The sequence below is a fragment of the Etheostoma cragini genome, chromosome 18 (genome assembly GCF_013103735.1).
Source record: "Etheostoma cragini isolate CJK2018 chromosome 18, CSU_Ecrag_1.0, whole genome shotgun sequence".
NCBI lineage: Eukaryota > Metazoa > Chordata > Actinopteri > Perciformes > Percidae > Etheostoma > Etheostoma cragini.
Genome location: NC_048424.1, coordinates 2,387,141 through 2,405,049, shown reverse-complemented (window position 1 = coordinate 2,405,049; position 17,909 = coordinate 2,387,141). Strand labels below are relative to the sequence as shown.

Here is a 17,909-nt window from a genome sequence, read left to right as displayed (position 1 = left end):
ATATATATATATATATATATATATATATATATATATATATATATATATATGAATGAATATTTCAAAAATAAACGGCTGGTCAACCATGTTATGAGCTTTGGCGTTGCATAGTTTGTCCACCAGAGGACGCTCTACAACATTGCTGTTATTATTTTTTTGTTAATGTGTTTTTGTTCAAAGGACTTTAAGTTTCATATGTTAAGTTTGTATTTTTATACATTTTATTTATCAGAACTTTAGTATATGTTGATGTTCCTGTTGATTATCATTTTATTTTAGTAAGAAATCATAAATAACTACAAACAATAAATGTAAGAGAAATCTGTTTGTTTTGTTACGCGTTTCTGGATTTGTGTTGTTTATTTAAGTATATATCAGCCGATATATCGCAATATCGGATTTTTAAATGACCAAATATTTGTATTTGTATCGTCTTATCGGGCGGCCTCAGTTTAAAATGCTAAGGTACTAACAAACTCACTAACCAAGTACACACTACCCTCTTTCTACAGGAAGTGATGCGGTTCGATGATGATGATGTTCGGAGTAAACAGAAGCAGAGAAGTGGGTCAGTAAGACAGACAACAAGAACTACAACAACAACAACAACAACAGCAACAACAGCAACAACAACAACAACAACAACAACAGCAACAACAACAACAACTACAAGAACTACAACAACAACAACAACAACAGCAACAACAACAACAACAGCAACAACAGCAGCAGCAGCACCGCCTGCACAACCCACGCTTCCTCCTCTGAAGACGCGACCGCCATGAACACACTCGCCCTGACACATCATCACACATCATCACATATGAGCGACAATAATTGGCAACAGGCTTTGACTTCAAACAGGACAGAGTCCTCTGCGGAGCCGATCCGCGATGTTCAGGTCAAGATGGACGAGGTGGAGACACCTGATTTGGATCCCGCCATCATCCGGCTGAATCGGGGCCGTTTGTCTTTGGTCGCCCCTACTCGCTCTCCTCCTTTGTTAATGGGGGGATTATTAATTTCCTGTATTCCATCTTTACTGCATTAATATTTGATGATTAAATATGGCTAGAAGCGTCTCATCCTCGTCCCCGGCCGGGCGCTGTCTCCGTTTTTGTCTCCCCGCCGTTTTACTTTCTAGCTCCCTTTGTGTTTCAGAGTCTCTGACTCCTTCCTTTCTTTGTGTATTTTATTCTGTCAATCTCTCGTCCCTTTAGCCTGCAAATGTCTTCCTTTTCTTCTTTCCTGACTCCTCTTCAGTCCCTTCTCCCTTTCCTTATCTCTTTTTTAATCTTTTTCTGTCTGTTTCCCTATATAAAATGCCTCTCTTTCCTCCGTCCTCCTGCCCTACGCAACAGTTACAAATTTAAAGGTGCTCTAAAGGATGTCACGCTTTTTTTTAGGATACCTGTTTGATATCCAACAACCATTGGTGGCTGGATTTATCGATCCAGCATAGTATCGCAATATTTTCCTTGGCAACACTGTATCGACACACAGGTGCCTTCTTTTATTATATATGTGTTGGTAAACTGAGATGAAATGTTTCTTTTTAGATAAAACAGATGATGAAAAAGTTTCCTTTTGGGGACGTCATTGGAAATTGGGGAAAGATTAGAAGTTGGAGAAAAAGGTTATAAATTGCAATATATATCGCAGAATATTGCAATATGTTTAAAATCACAATAATATTGTATCGGGGCATAAGTATCGTGATGATATCGTATCGGGAGGTGTCTGGTGATCCCGCGCCCCCCCCACCACTGACCCAACAGTGGTCTAGTCTGCTCCCTCTCTCTTTTACACCGCCTCACTTTTTTTTTTTGCCAGTATTTCCTTAAATGTTACACAGTGCCTTCTGCAATTGTGACCACTCAAGACAATGTTTGCTATTCCACCAGCCGCAACGCTAAAATCCGCTGAAAATACAAGGCCAGACACTTTGATTGTGACGCTCCCGGCGTGGTGTGACGCATGGCAGACGACGGAGCCAAACCAGAATGGGACGCATCCGCGCCTGGTGGAATTTGGCGGTTATTCCTAACATGCACACACAAGCAAGCAAACACAATCTACACACACGTACGCATACCTGCATGCAAACTACGGAGAACGCCTGCACGCAATTGCCCACATGTGGAATTTTACAGACACACAAATACACACACACATACACACACACACACACACACACACAAAATGCTTGCCACACACAACTGTGAGTCTTTGAGCTTTCCCATAAAATAATGCACAAAACACACACACAGCTTTGGAAGTGGAGCAGAGAAAATGCAAGGGCTGTTCTTTCCACAGCAGACTATCTCCGCTGCAAAGCACCATGGGAAACACGTTGTAATCCTAAAACAAGGTGTTCCACCCAGGGGACCCCGACAAACCCCTCAACTGGGGAGGTAGCGTCTCTTTCAAACAGCACATCGATGCATTTGAGTCCGTCCTGTGACGTTCACTTGCCTGCTAGCTCTCCGTAGTTTCCATTTCTAAACAGTTCTAATGATTTGATTGCATTTGACATATTTCTGACCAATACTGCAGTTCTGTAATTATATTCCATGAGCTAAACGTGGGACCTTTTACTGATTGTCTGCCAATCATCTCCCAAGTTCTGTGCTCTGTTTTTTGTGCTTGGCGTGTTCTTTTATTCAAAAGTCATGTTCACTGAATTTAATCGAGAGAGAGAGAGAGAGAGAGAGAGAGAGAGAGAGAGAGAAAAAAAGAGAGGGACCACTTTAGCCTCTAAGCCACGGGGGGACCCAGTTGAGTGTTATGCAACCAAGACATGACAACACACACAAACACACACACAAACACACACACACACACAAACACACACACACACACCCACACACACACACGCCAGCTGTCCCTAATGCCAGCAAACTGAGAACTATCTCTGTCTATTGGTCTATCTCTGCTTCCCTGTCTGTCTCTCTCTTCCTCTCTCCTCTCTATCTCTGACTCCACCGCCGTCTGTCATGTTGTCAACCCGTCTGCACGGCGTGGCCAAAAGTATGCGGACAAACCTGTCTGTATTTCTTTGCTCTTTTTTTTTGCTGCCAACGTTCTGTCAACAGTTTGGGGAAGATCCCTTCCTGTTGTGACATGACATGCTACCTTCAGACCGAAAATGGTTGTCCAAGTTTGGCGTGTGGAAGAACTTCAGCGACCTCGACCTCAACCTCGTCCAACACCTTTTGGTTGAACTACAAAGCCGTGTGGGAGAAACCAGACCTGATCACCCAACTTCACCCAACCTCTTGTGTCTAAATGGGTGTGTTTTTCTGACGTAACTCTTTCTGCTAAACTGATACAAAGATGCCACATTGATGCAGGGTGTGTATTGCGAGCCCGCCGGTTACACAAATACCATCATATACAGTATACCGGTGTACAGTATCAGGAAGGTATGAAAGATACCGCCCACGCCTGAGCAGCAGACTGATGCCTATGGTGTCGGGAACATGATCTCATCTTGGTTTGATGTCTGGGCGTCCATAAACTTATGACCATGTCTTTCTATCTCTCTCTATCTCTCTCTCTCTCTCTCTCTCTCTCTCTCTCTCTCTCTCTCTCTCTCTCTCTCTCTCTCTCTCTCTCTCTCTCTCTCTCTCTCTCTCTCTGTCACTCTGCAGGGGTTTCATGTTGCCCGCGGCACCTGTCGCCCCCTGGGGGTGGAACAATGCGCACACACACCCACACACACCCACACACACCCACGCACACACACACACACACACCTAAACACACACACCCTTGCGCAGACAAACACTCAACATACTTGAGAAGGCGATCTATTATAAGTCTTGCAGTGTGTGTATATGGGGCTTCCCACTCAAAAGGTGACACTCACACTCACACACACACACACACACACACACACACACCCACAGACACACACACACACACACACACCCATATGCCAGGAACCTTCCCAGTAGGCCAAAAGAAGACTAAATACAAAACCTTTGAGTTCACACTCATTAAACAGACTGGTATACACACACACACACACACACACACACACAAACACACACACACACACACACACAAAAGCAGTGGCCAGCAGCTCAGACACAGCGGCTGACGTCAGCTCTTGAAGGATACGATGAAAACATTCTCAGCAGATCCAGCCTGATTATAAAAAAAACAGTTTACCCCAAACTCCTGTTCATTAAAGTGAGCGAGTCAAACCTCGAAACACAAAGGTTATCCTCGACTGTAAATATAAAAATACATCTAACTCAAATCATCCCGCATACCTTATTTGTGCACCAGAGAAGTCACATCTGTGACATGGTGCCATGATAAAAGCTATATGTGAAGAAACATAAGAGAAGAACAACATGTTGTGTCCTGAACTCTTTGTTTCGAATTTGGAGGAGTTATCCTGTTGTGTTTAATGCCTGGATATGAGCTGGAGAGGGTCTTCTTCCATTTGGTTTGAACCCTAGTGACAGCAGTTTGTCTTTCTGTGTGTGTCTGTCGGGCTCTCTGTCTCTCTGTGTGTGTCTGTCGGGCTCTCTGTCTCTCTGTGTGTGTCTGTTGGGCTCTCTGTCTCTCTGTGTGTGTCTGTCGGGCTCTCTGTCTCTCTGTGTGTGTCTGTTGGGCTCTCTGTCTGTCTGTCTGTGTCTCCAGCCCAGGCTTGCCCCACTATGCTAAATTTATTCCGAGGCTGTCCCGGCGGACCCTCCAGCTATGTGTCCTTTTCACAGAAGCACACTGTGGTCCCAGAGACATCAGCAGTATCCAGTTTAGTGTTACAAGAGAAAACTACGACCAGTACACACAAACACACACACACACACACTCACAGGGCAGGTCTGTGATGATAGCAGTGTGGGTTAGGAGAGCATGACTGTCAATCACAGCCGACCAACTGAGGCCGACTAACCCACCGGCCTAAAGGGCTTTTCACTTTGGAGGAATTAGCTTTGATGATATCGTGATGTTGAAGACAAACACGCACACACAGACGCGCACACACACACACACACACACACAGCAGCAGTATTATAAGGTATTCTGGTGCAGCAAAGAACCTGTAAAGTTTGTCAAATGTGGTTTCCTACTGAGACAGAGTCGGCCCTAACCAATTTGGTCTGATTTCAACCAGTTTTGGTGGCTTTTTTTAAACGTATTTGCCGTTTTTTGAACTTTCTTGTCCAGTTGTCAATGTTTTTGTTGCTTTTCTTCAACGTGTTCGATGCTTTTACTCATTTTTCTGTCTCTTTTTTTCAAGATTTGTTGCGTCTTTTGTCGCTTTTCTAACTTTTTAGACAGTTTTTTCCTTTTCTCATTTAAACTGTCCGTGCCTCTAGCATTGGCCTCTACTGCGTATGCAACGGGCTGGCCCTGAACTGAGATAATGAAAGTCACAACTCTAGCTCAGATCAAATAATAATATGAATGAAGCCCCTTTCAGTCTTCAGTGGAGTTCGTTTTAAAGATCAAACTGGACGTGCTGCGCTCTGCTTTGTGGAGGAACTCTTGCTCTGTCTTTCACCCCGAGCCGACAGGAACAGAAGCTGGCAGGCTGGCTCTGCGTGCGCCTGTGTCAGTCAGCCAGCGGTTCGTTAACTAATTAGTGAGCTCGTTTATCTCATTAGGCCCTGATTGATCTGCCAGCTGATGGACTGGCAACCGAGCGTCCTGTTTGTGTCGGCAGTACGTCAGCTGGAGCGGGCTAATCGATATGAACAACACAGGGAAGAGTTTAACTGTTGTGTAACCTCATTATGTGGCAGCGGTTGTGTGTGTATGTGTGTGTGTTTGTGTGTGTGTGTAGAGGGGGGGGGGGGTTTAGCGTTGCACCAATGTCACCAGAAGGGCAGCCTTCCTGTGCAGGAAATTAGCGCAGATAGCACGGCTAGCTAGGCTGTCTGATGGTATCTGATGGTCGGGGCAGTGCACGGCTGAATGCACACGCTTTACACTGTGTCAACATGACACACGCACGCACACACACACACACACACAGTGACAGTGTTTTTGTATGCAGTGTACTTTAATGGGAGACTAAAAAATTCCAAAGTACTAACTTTTGCCATTGGTCATATTATATTTTCATATTTTCTCTGTAATATCTAACATTTGCCCCAAATAAAACACTTTTACACTATTTAAAGGAACATTATTTTCTTCCTCCTCTCTTGCTTTGATGGAGGTGATGGTGATTTACATTCACATCATAGATGGAGACTCTCCCGTTGTTTGTCTGTGTTCAGAGGTTACATGTTTCGTGGTAACTCAATTTCGGGTTTTTGTCTTTGTTTTTCCATTTCAGCTGCTTCTGTTTGGCGGAATCCGACCTCGCTGTGACTTACTTCCCCCCGCGGGAAATTAAAGAAAGGAAAAAAACAAAGAGATGAATGAGTGCAACAGGCTGACGAGTCACCCTCTGCTTCCCGACAAAGCCATAACAACAGGTTGTTAAACAGCCAAACGAGGATATGGGACCTAGAAATCCGGAAAACTTGAAGCGTGTTGGAAAAAGCTGCATTCAGGTGGTGTGGAAACATTTGTTGTTATGCCTGTCTTTATTTTTTCCGATGGGGGGGGGGGATTCCACACATTCCCACCTGGGAGCTGCCCAGAATAACCCCAGCGCTGCGCTGCTGGGAGCTAGCAGCTCTACTGGGGTTCGAACCACGACCTCAGAGTGCCAAGCCTGCTTCTGGGAGGTGTTAACTGGCTGTACGGAGCGGTAAATAGAGCCAAATAAAGTTGCTAGGTTTAAACTAGCTATTTGCATTATTTTTATATGAAAGTTGCCAGTAAAATGCCTAAAAACGTACACGTCTCCAAAGGGGACACCCGGAGATACCTACAGAACCCACTTACAGTTATGTATCTGGATTTGAGAGGTCAAAGGACCCGGTTGAAAAATGTCCATGTCAGTTGTTCCCTCGCCCAAAAACTAGCCCACACTGTTAGAAACGTCCGTAGAAATACACGCTAATATGCTCTGATAATATGAAGACGTTTTCTGTAATAATTCACAGGTGTTTTTCCGTATTTTGATTTGGAGATTAACAGAAATTTCCTCTTTAAATCTACACAGGACAAACTGAAAATCTACAGGATTTTTTAGGTTTTTTTACCGGAAACATCAGTAAACTTAACAGAAAAGATACAGGTAACTTACTGCCAGGACATTATCTGTTTTTCTTAAATATCTCACAGTGCTACTGTACAGCTTTATTCAGTTTTATATCCTACCGAAATCTAGTTTAACTCTAGCTTTAGCACCCGTTACAGCCTCTGTAGGACACTAAAGTCTGCCTAAAAGATTTGGGGCCCCACCTCCCATGGTGCATTATAGACTAGCATTTCCCGAACTATCGTTATCGGCATTCATGATGGCCAATAAAAAAAAAAACAATACAAATGCAAACTTAAGACACCTGTGTTGCCAACAGGCAGACTGGTGGTCAAAGGATTATTTGAAAAATAAAATAAAAACGGACGGTCAACCATGTTGAGTGTTGGCGTTGCATAGTTTGTCCACCAGAGGACGCTCTAAAAGGTCCCTTTTGGCAACACTCTAATTATTTTTTTTATTGTGTTTTTGTTCAAAGAACTTTAAGTTTCCTATCTTAAGTTTGCATTTTTATAAATTTTATTTATCATTTAATATATATATTTAATATATGTGCATATTTCTGTGTTCTGTTGTGACAATAAAACAAATTATTATCATACTATTAAGTATGAACTCATAAATATTTACATATAACTAATGTTACGGAAATCTGTTTAAGTTCTATAACACGTTTCTGGATTTTTTACAAATATATACGTCTAGCTCTAGTTGTTTATACTTTAAAGTAGATAGAATTCCTTAGAGCAGCTGCAGCTCTGCACGTCAGCACAAAGTTGAAACTCTAAAATGAAATGTCTGCGGTCCTTCCTGCTGCATGTGCTACATAAAGATGCTTCTTCCTGTGAGATGCACCGATGAGGGGATTCCAGGTAAAAGACATTAACCTTCATTGATTCCCGTTATTACGTTGATATCGATCACGGGGGAAGAAATGAAGATAAAAAGAAGAAGCAGACGCGTTAGAAGAGGTTTCAAATGATGAGATATGTTGAGTTTTTTTTTTAAACAAGTCAAGTGTGTCATTTCAAAATGACACACACACACACACACACACACAGAGTTCTAGTTCTGTCTGCCTAACTGTTTGACTAACACCTTTTGATTTCCCTTTGACGCAACAGCTCAGGGAGGGCAAAGAGAGGCCAAACTATGAAAAAAAACTGGTTTTACACACACAAACACACACAAACACACACACACACGGGCACGCACGCAGGCATACACACACACACACACACAACGTTCTGCGTCGCCACTGTGCCATTCAGCATCAAATTGGCATCAAATTATGTAACAGAGGCTCTTATGTAACAGACTCGATCCCCTGCCATATCCCAGTGTGTGTGTGTGTGTGTGTGTGTGTGTGTGTGTGTGTGTGTGCGTGCCTGTGTGTGCGTGTGTGTGTGTGTGTGTGTTTATGTGTTTTCATGCTGAGGTCTATGGCTAATGAAGCCATCTTTGCAGGGGCAAAACACAGAAATAGAGGGATAGAAGGAAGAGAGGAGAGCTAAATATAACTCCTCTGGCCCTGAGCAGCATCTGAAGAACAGGAGGAGAGGAAAGGAAAGGAGAGGAGAGGAAAGGAAAGGAAAGGAAAGGAAAGGAAAGGAAAGGAAAGGAAAGGAAAGGAGAGGAGAGGAGAGGAGAGGAGAGGAAACGGAGGATGAAAGGAAAGAAACTAAAAAGAAGCTGTGTTTCCAGCTAAATATAACCAAATGTTACAGTTACAGATTTGTGTTAATTCAAACCAGCAACCTCCAACTAAATATTAAGCCTGCTTTTCTAAACGTAATCATCGGACCAAAAGTTCACACTAAATCTCAGATGCTCATCCCATCCCAGAAGGTTATTTACATACAGTCTGTTTGCACCAACTTGCACAGAGTCTTCAAAAAGTCTTCAAAAGTCACAACTACAGCAGACAACACGCTGAGGCACTGGGGAGTAACCACTTGAGCTTTGGCTGGATAGCGACGACCCGCAAATCCAGCGAGAACGCCGACTGTTCCGGATGACGAACATAGATGACAACCAGCAGTTTACAATTTGTGCTAAAAAAAGGCCCAAAAAAGGCTCAGAAGTTGGTGAGATCCTGGATGGATGAGGCATATAGGTGTTGTTTTACTACTTTTTCCCACTTTCCACTATCTCTAGGTAGAGAAAATGGAAGTCATGGGAGACTTACATGCATTGCACTCTAGTCTTTCCACCTCCAACATGGATTCCTCCCTGTACGATTACAAAATGGCAGCTTGAGAAAGAAGCGCTGGCTCTTTGATTCTGAGCTCCAGTGTAGCTGCTGGAAACATCTGGACATGATGTCACATCCTCTGGGTTTGAGACTAATCCACACCGCCAGACGTTAGCGGAAGGCTTTCTGGAGCGCTTTGGTTGCCCGTCACTCGTCGTGGAACCGGTTCCCTTTGATTTCTACATATCTGTCCATCCACACAAACGTCTCTATTTTTGTATGCTTTTTCCTCCTCCACAGAATCCCAGGCAGCCATTCAAATCACACAGATGTCCACATTTTATGTGTGAACTTGTGAACCAGCCTTCAGTTTCACTATGAGAGTTATGTTTTTTAATAGATAAAAACCATTTACCCCTGTGTACTCCTTATGTAGTCTACCTAAAAGTCCCCTAGTAAAAGTCCCATGGCATGAAAATGTCACTTTATGAGGTTATCTAATATTAATATAAGTTCCCCCAGCCCGCCTATGGCCCCCCCCCAGTGGCTAGAAATGGTGATAGGTGTAGAACGAGCCCTGGGTATCCTGCTCTGCCTTTGAGAAAATTAAAGCTCAGATGGGCCAATCTGGAATCTTGCTCGTTATGAGGTCATAAGGGGGGAGATTACCTCCCCTTTGTCTGCTTTGCCCGCCCAGAGAATTTAACCAGCCATGAGAGAAATCATGGCTTTCTAACAAGCAAAGTGGCAGTTGTTCAAGGCCACACACCCCTCCTCCACCTTAGTTTCAAAACTCCCTCTGCTGATGAAGCTTGTTTGATGTGTTTAAACATCCAGAACAGCTCCAGAAAATGGACTCTGAGTAAACTGTTCACACAAACAATTTGTACATATGCCTAAAATAAGCAATGCACTGGATTTCGTTTGTATTCCAGGTATTTATCATTGTGTGCACCACGCTGACTGCCGCTGTACAAGGCCACAAAGGTCCAAAACACATTGCTTTTAAGCGGGGAAGCGGAGTTTTTGAACATGAAGAAGTTAAGGGGAAAACACGAGACAATGAGGAAAATGGGGGTTTGTGTCCTGGGAGCACTGCTTATGGGGTGTTGGTGTTGCTAACACCAACCACAATCTTTTTTCTAATGTTAGTCACGTTTTGTCGCTGAATGTGTGTATTGCAATTGAGTTTGGCCAACATAAGATGAGTGTCTCATCTTTTGTTTTCTAGTTGTTGATGTTATTCTCATGGCATCCATTCCTGAAACATACCTCACAGGTGGGTAAAAGATTCTTCTTGTCTCTCCAGAACCCCCCAGCTCAGATCCTCAGGCCCAGGCAGCCTTCACCTCGGCGTACTGTACACTTACATAGTGCCTGAAAAAGCAGCACCCCACGGACAGAAACATAACACATATAGCATAGCAGTCAGCCACCACAGAGCAGCCTCTCTGCCCGGCGCTGGAATCCACAGCTCTGACATTTCTGCCCGCCACAAACCCAACGGGAAACCTTTAACGGCCTGAGGTCGGACTGAGAGAGAGATGGGGATAAATTAAAGTGTTTGGTTTGGTGAAGAGAGTGAATACCAACTGCGAGTGGGTTCCTATACAGCACACACTGTGTAAGTTTCTGCATGTGTGTGTATGTGAGTCCCTCCCATAGACTGTATAGAAGGTCTCTGCGTATGCAAATCTGTGTATATATACACATGAATTAAGGGCCTGCACGCGATCCTAATCTCTGCAACTCTACAGCCTGCCAGTGTCAACAGGGTTAAGCAGCAAAATAGAGACACAAAGCTGTCAAAGGCAGCTGAGTTCAGACTCAAAAACACATTAAAGTTGTAAAAACTATAAAATGCCTGAATGCTGCACAGTCAGAGACACGGCATCCAGCTGTGGGGAATCCGACAGGATGCAGATTCTTTTGCTAACACTGGAAAGTGTTTGTTTAAAGGTCCCATGACATGGTGCTCTTTGGATGCTTCTATAGACCTTAGTGGTCCCTTAATACTGTATCTGAAGTCTCTTTTATATAGACCTTAGTGGTCCCTAATACTGTATCTGAAGTCTCTTTTATATAGACCTTAGTGGTCCCCTGATACTGTATCTGAAGTCTCTTTTATATAGACCTTAGTGGTCCCCTAATACTGTATCTGAAGTCTCTTTTATATAGACCTTAGTGGTCCCTAATACTGTATCTGAAGTCTCTTTTATATAGACCTTAGTGGTCCCTAATACTGTATCTGAAGTCTCTTTTATATAGACCTTAGTGGTGCCCTAATATTGTATCTGAAGTCTCTTTTATATAGACCTTAGTGGTCCCCTAATACTGTATCTGAAGTCTCTTTTATATAGACCTTAGTGGTCCCCTAATACTGTATCTGAAGTCTCAGAGCAGACAGCTGTCAGCGAGCCTGTACGGAGATATGAATGACATGATTTCTCGGTGTGCCACGTAAACATAAAAAACCCTTCATATGATCAAAAACAGGATACGCCTCATAACCGTAATATTTAGCATGTCCATGTTAACTCACATGATTTAAACGACTTGCTAGCTCCGCCCGTGGGCTCAGCGATACTCAGCGTCCTTTACTACATCAACACAAAAAGCTTTAGAATAAAACTGACAATGCTTTTACATCTTGCATTCTGGAGTGTATTTGAACTCTGGCCATTAAAATAGGATGATGGCGTTCGACTGACTCTTTCCAAGCATTCTTATATCGCAGCGATCGTCTGTCTCCCAGAGGCCTTCATCTAACCCGCGCCATGGGCAGAAACATAAACATAAGTCATGGTCCAAAGCACCATGGTTGAACCCCTGAGTCCCATCTCAACATCCGGTTTAATGCAGACAAACGTCAAACTAGGAGGGAAACAATGTTCCTGAGAAGACGACTCACACGTTCACAGCAACACTACCCCATGAAGTGCTCTACTTTCATGCCAACAATTATGATTTTGGAAGGAACTTCGGAGGTTCGCCTTTTTTACAGGAGACTTATGGGAATATATTTGCATAGATATTTCTGGCCCTCAGCTCAACGTCTCAGCGTCTCACATCCAGTGGGAATTAGATAGAGCAAAAAAAATGTACTGATGACATTAAGGCAGTCTAACAAGAGATCACACACACACACACACAAACACACACACACACACATTACGGCAGTCTAACAAGAGATCAGACACACACACACACACACACACAGACGCATGGCTGACAGCTGCTGCTGATCCTATGTAGTTTAAGTTTGAGAAGTCTAATATCACGTAGTCAGGCAAATCCTGTCACTGACACTGTGAGTGTGTGTACACACCAGGTACACACACTTTCAAAACAAACATGTGAATATATCTGAGTGTCTTTTAGTTTGTCAGTTAAGAGACTGAAGCAAGAGAGAGAGAGAGAGAGAGAGAGAGAGAGAGAGAGAGTACGGCTGACAGCTTAGAGGGGAAAAAGGAGGATCTGTTTTGAGTTTCTTCGGGATGAAAGGGGAGATGAGGAGAGGCAAGAAGACGAAAGGATGAGAGAGGAAACAGGAGAAGGGAAGAGAAAAAGGACAAGAGATTAGGTGAGATGACAGGGGAGAACAAATCCAGAGGATGAAAAGGAGAAGAGAAAAGGGAGATGAAAGATGAGGACTGGAAGGAGGAAATGGAAGAAGGAGAAAAAGAAAGGAGGAGAGGTAAACAGTAAAGGAGAGGAGAGGAAGAAAGACAGGAGGAAAGTTCATGAGAAGAGGGATGGGAGGACAGATTAGGAGGCTGGGTGAGAGTATTGGAAAGGAAAAGAAGAGGTAAGATAAAAGAGGAGGAGAGGAAGGAAAGGAAACGATAAGGACAAAGAAGAGGAATTTAAGGTGGAGGGGAGAGGAAGAGATATGGGGACAATAAAGAAGCATTAAGAAGAAAGACAAATAAAAGAAAAGGAAACAGGAAACAAGAAGGCAAACCGGAAGAGGAGGAGATGAAGGGAGAGGAAAGAGAAGCACATCAGAGAAGAAGAGACGAGTCGAGACAGGACGAGGACCGAGGAAAGAAGGGAGGAGAGCAGAGCGGGGTGAAAGGGAGGGGAGGATTGAATCCAGAGACAGATAGACTGAGCTTTGAAGGGGAGGAGGAAGGAGGATGGGGATCAGAGTGATTGGAGGATGAAACAGGAGGCAAAGGGACAGAGGGAGGGATGGATGGAGAGAAACATTCAGAGGGATGAAAGGAGCGAGGGAGATAGAGAGTGAGAGGGGAAAAGTCTGCCAGTAAGAAAAGTGAGGGATGCTTTTGATGTGTAGAATTCCACTCATTTTCAAATTTCTGGATTACATTTCTTTAGAAATGACATTACCGAAAAGACAAGATACTAAATGAGCTAACACGTCAAAGCTGTCTCGACAGATGTGTCACAATGTATAGGTTTGAAATGAAATGTCACCATTTAGATATGTGGAGCTGTTGTCTGGGAAAGAAGATGAATTTCAAAGGCCCAGTTGGTTTTTTTCCCAGTTGGTTTCTGGAGATCAAACAGTGTCTTCATCAAGAACCTAGTGGTTTTTGATGGGGGGGCACACACACGGGGAAAACACACAAACATGGCCACCATGCAGGTATTCGTGATCAAGGGTGGCAAGGAAGGCATTTCCTGTTGCTAGGTAACAACATGCTGTTATCTCATTGGTTGCTCTTTCAAAGGGTCAGCGGCAACTAGGTCATTTTAATGCTCCCAAGCCATGACCTGCAGTCAGCATCCCACTCACTGCCATTCACTGTGGCGTCACTTTGACAGTGAATAACATTACATCTGAAGACTATTTGTCCGTTAGTTGGCTCCGTAGCAGACGTTTTTGTAAAAATAGGCTAACAATTCTGTCATAACCACGCGACTTGCTGTTGCATAGTCAACAAATCACCGTATTGTGACTGTTAAGGTTTAATTACTAATGTTAACTAGCCTGTTAGTTAGCAGTAATTAGCCTGTGCCTATGTTATCTCCTAACATCTACCTACGCTCTCCGTCTCTGCCGATTGGGAATGATTGAGATTTCACTTGCACAGCTACCAGAAGACTTACAGCTTTCAGACACGTTGCCCACATCACATCTACGTCTTCCAGCTCAGTCGGAGGCGGCGCAGTAACGCTCTGCCATCACGGAAAAAGTGCTTCTATTTTCCTTCACTATTCTCCATCTAGAACAACGGGATCTGTTGGTCCATTTCTTTAACTGTCTATGTGCACGACGCCAGGGGCAGCGCAGCGCATAGTTGGGCGGCGGCCTATCATGAGTAAGCAGCTTAATACGACACAGGAGTGTTTTTCTGGCCCCATATCTGAACCGCGGTTTAAAACTAGACTGTGTTTGCATGTGCACTGACACCCTGGATTAAGATTTTCTCTGGTTTTACGCTCTCGTGGAACACAGCAAAACTTAGTTATGGAAAATTACCAGAGTTTTCAGATTTTATTTCATCATGTCAAGTCGCATTTGCATCATTCTGCGTTCTATGTTTCACTGTACGTAACTGGAGATACAGCAGAGCAAACAGGGATCAGCAACCTGCGATAAGATGTACAGTACATGCCACAGTCACCATGTCTAAGTATGGACATTAGGTTTCTCAAAAGCGGGGAAAGAAACCAGTATATGATGTTCACAACCGAAAAACACATTTAAGATATGTCAAAAAAACGTTTAAGTTACCAGAACACTGTGCAAGCAAACTCTCTTGCTCTTGATACTTTTTGACATTTGCTAGAATCCATTCTCAGTGAATCCAATCTGACTACATCGGCAGTACCCTGAACTTTGTTTTGGATTTGTTTGGCTGGAGCTGTCCTTCCTTAAATTACTTTAATTACTTGTATTTCTAAAACGCAGGAGACAAACAGCTTTCGATCTTCAGCTCGACCATGATGGATGCCAAAGTGTATCCAGTGCAGGTTCCAACAGGTTTTACAAGATAAAGGGTGAGGAGGAGGAGATCAAATTCCCACTAAATGCCATGCAAGCTTATTTCTGTTGAGCTTTACATTCTTACTTCCACACGGAGCGGACCGATGAAGCCACAGTCCTCTGCAGTTGGTTAATGTAATTGCTAAAAGGTATATCTCTCTGATAGCTGTCTAGGAGGGGCAGACATTAGACCTGCATTTGTCCCCAGACGCACTCAGGTATTATATGTATAATATATATTTCTGCACACCTAAAAACTTGTGACTTGAGAGAAGACACACATCAACTAAATTTGTTGTGTGTTCAGGTCGTGCCAGATTTACTTTCCCTCTTTGAAGCGCTAATATTTAGCCCGCTAGGCCACTCTCTGCACCCACCACCATTAGCATGCGGTAATCCCCTGACGGACGGGAGACGCAAGGTGCTAGCCAGCTGCGCTAGCTTTTTTTAAGCCTTAATACCCTGAGTATGAGTGAGCTAGCGTGGAGCTAATCAGTCTTAATGCCATGCATATGGAGTTAGCTGCGGAGATTGCTAGCCACTGTAGCGGCGGCTAATCCTAGCGGCTATGCAGGAACAAGCCCAATCCCTCGTTTTCCCCCCAAATATGTCACTTTTTAGAAAATGCAGCATGAGATTAAGATTAGAGGAAGAGAATACAAAAAGAGCAGAGAAGGGAACATTTGTTGGTTAAAAAAAACACTTTTACTGTAGCACTAAACAAGTTATTTGGGAGGGGATGCACTGGGATGACACGGAGCTCTCGTTTCTGCAGAGGTTGAACGCACTCGGCCAAATGTTTTTATGTAACAGAGACGTAAGAGCACGCTCTGGAAAAGAGTGTAAATTAGAAAGAAAAAAGGACAGGAGAGTAAGGAAAATGTCTCTCTAATATAGAAAAAAACAGCTGATGTGAGACACACACCACAGGCTCTTTACAGCGTTGCCTTCCTGTGCAAGGACAGGAAATGATGTCATGCTGGTGTGGGCACAGAAATATCTCGGTGGCTCTTATCTTTGAGTGGATGTGTGCGTCTGTACGAGTCCTTCAAACCGAAGCACCTGCTGCTCTCTTTCTCTGCCTCAGTGTAGAAAATCACAGCCTTCGGTTGGACTTCTCCTCCCATCCTCCTCTTCCATTTCCTCCAGCTCCACCTCCATCCGTCCGTCACACGGTACAAGCCCCCGCCAGAGCACTGACATGGGTATCTCTCTCTCTCTCTCTCTCTCTCTCTCTCTCTCTCTCTCTCTCTCTCTCTGTGTGTGTGATTTGGGCAGGAAGCCACCAAGTGGCCCAGCAGAGGCGAGCCACCTGTTTCTCCCTGGCAGAGGAGATGGTGGAGGGATGGAGGGAGTGATGAAAAGATAAAGGCAAGGGGAAGTGACACACAGGGGGGAGAGGTGAAGCGGGAAGGGCCGGTGATGGAGCGAACGGACGGGAGAGCGAAAGGAGGAGGAGGGATAAAGGATGATGTAGGGGGGAACCAGACAATGAAGACAGGATGGAGCCATTGAGGACAGAAGGATGGGATGAGTACACAGAACAGAATAGGTGAGGGGCCGGGTGAGAGGAGGAGAGGAAAGGAAACATGACAGAGTGAAGGATGCTGAAAAGGATGGAAGACGAGAAAAGACTAAAGATAACGGAGAAAGTGTGGGGCGGAGGAGGCGAGGGCGCCTGATTACAATCCCACCTTCCCTGGCTTGACCTTGTCCTTTTCTCCATTCATCACTCCATCCCTCCACCCACAGACATCATGTCTTTCTCTGAATGCTCTTCAGCTGACGGGTCTCAGGTGACGCTCTAACCGTGAAAGCTGAAGATTATGAATGAAGACAAAAATGTAGTTCACGTAAAGGCCGAATGCAAAGTCCAAAACGTTGAGCTACAGGGAGCTACGCTGTGGAAATGGAGAGTTTAAAGGAACATGTGGATGGTGCGAGGCCGGCCTGCTTGCTTCTTTTGGGGATCAAGATTTGGTTAGACCAAAAGATTGGTTTCGGTGGTGTAGCCAGAGATCACTCCACAGCGCTGTGGAGTGCCAGACTACTGTTTATTACAGCGTTACTAATGTTATGTATAGTCTCTGTTAACTGCTGTTGTACTTATGTTTATAATTATTTAACAGCATTGAAAAACTGTTTACGACAGTTTGTTACTGTTACCAATACGTTTCTGTGATGTCCAAATACTACAAAAATACAAAATACATCCCCTTCATCCTCAGGTGTACTTTGAGTTGAGCGCTTATAAGCAATTGACATTCAGTCTGCCTAGTAAATATACACATATACTATATACATACCATATACACACACACATATATAAACATATATCCTGTATCTACACATGTATAATGTATGTTTACACATATAAACACACATACTGTACACACACATATAAATGCAGAAATGTACACACTCAACTACTTGTACTTATGCAGTACGGTCTCTCTCTGTCACACACACTCATAGAGCATGGACAGGAAGTGTGCAGGCTGCAGAAGCAACGAAGCCGCCATTTGCATGAGGAACGAGGCGGAAGCGAAACCAAAGCTCCGTATTGTGCGCGCGCACACACACACACACACACACACACACACACACACACACACACACACACACACACACACACACAC

General features: G+C 44.0%; 1 protein-coding gene across 2 annotated transcripts in view; it reads right to left on the bottom strand.

Moving 5' to 3' along the window:
* The window catches only part of hivep2a (HIVEP zinc finger 2a), a 98,216-nt gene that overhangs the window by 62,849 nt on the left and 17,458 nt on the right, over positions 1–17,909 (bottom strand). The gene's annotated exons all lie outside the window — the stretch shown is intronic.